The sequence below is a fragment of the Aureococcus anophagefferens genome (genome assembly GCF_000186865.1).
Source record: "Aureococcus anophagefferens unplaced genomic scaffold AURANscaffold_729, whole genome shotgun sequence".
In the NCBI taxonomy this organism is placed as follows: domain Eukaryota; class Pelagophyceae; order Pelagomonadales; family Pelagomonadaceae; genus Aureococcus; species Aureococcus anophagefferens.
The window spans coordinates 1,066-2,335 of record NW_008706046.1 but is presented as its reverse complement, the minus strand read 5'-3'; positions in this window follow the sequence as shown (position 1 = coordinate 2,335).

Here is a 1,270-nt window from a genome sequence, read left to right as displayed (position 1 = left end):
ACTCGACGCGCGTCGCGCTCGCCATGGGCCGGAGTCGCGCGCCGGCGTCCCCCGGGGCGCCCGCCGCGCGCGCGAGCGCCGCGCCGCGCAGGCATGACGGCCGTCGAGATCCACGCCGCGAACCGGCTGCGGAGCTGGGCGATGGACCTCTTCGAACGGGAGCTCTTCGGCCGCCTGGGCCTCGACGCCGTCGTCTCGCCGACGACGCCGATCGTCGCGCCGCCGCTCTCGGCCGCGGCCGCGGCCCGCGGCGAGTCGGACACGGCGCTGACCGTGAAGCTCATCAAGTTCGTCTTCCTCGCGAGCGCGCGCGCGCGTCCGGCTCGCGTCGTTCCTCGCGGCCGCGACGTCGCCTCCCCGCGCAGACCTCCTCGGCCTACCGAGCCTCTCCGTGCCCGTCGAGTCGCCCGGGCTCCCCGTGGGCCTGCTGCTGACGGCGCCCTGGTGGCGCGAGTCCGCGCTCCTCGGCCTCGCCAAATCAATGCCGGAGGTCGACGCGCCGCGGCCGCGCGTCTTCGCGAGCGAGTTCGACGCGCTCCTCGCGCCGTGACCGCGTATGTGGAGGCGGCTCGGGGCGCAGTCGGTCTCGCGCAGGAGCGTAGGCGCCGTTGAGACCTTAACGAACTAATCCTTACAAAACTTGGCTAGGTATCCGAGCGGCCCTGGCATATCTTGGCCGAGCGCAGCCCTGAAACTGTACCGGGAATCACGTTATTTCATCGCTGCGCGGCGCGGGCGATGATGTGCCGCAACCCAAACCGTGCGTGCTGACCTATTTTTTTTTTGTTGAACTTCAACTGCATAGGCCCGCGGCGGTTAACGCATGGCAGTTGGTCGGTTAACGCGCTGGCCGTTGGTCGTTGGTCTCATGGCTGCGGCTGCCGCGGGCGCGCCCGTCCCGCGGGGCCCGCTGGTCCTGCCCGTGCCCCTCGTGTTCCGCAACCCGGAGGCAGTACAATGGTACCATGCGATCAAGGCCATGGGGTGGCACCACGACCGGTTGTGCATGTGGATGGCGAATGCCCGAATGGAACTAGTGGAAGCGACAACTTTGCGGCTGGCGGCAGAGGCACGTGCCAAGCAGCTCCAGGACAATCTGGACAAGATAGAGAAGAAGAAGAAGGATGAGCAGAAGAAGAGGTACAACCAGAATAGAAATGTCAAACAAGCGTTGGATGGTGTGACCGGGAAATATGGCGACGAGGACGGCACCGAATTCATCGACCAGTCTCAGTGCTCTGAGGATCTGATCAAGTGGGGAAAGCAATGA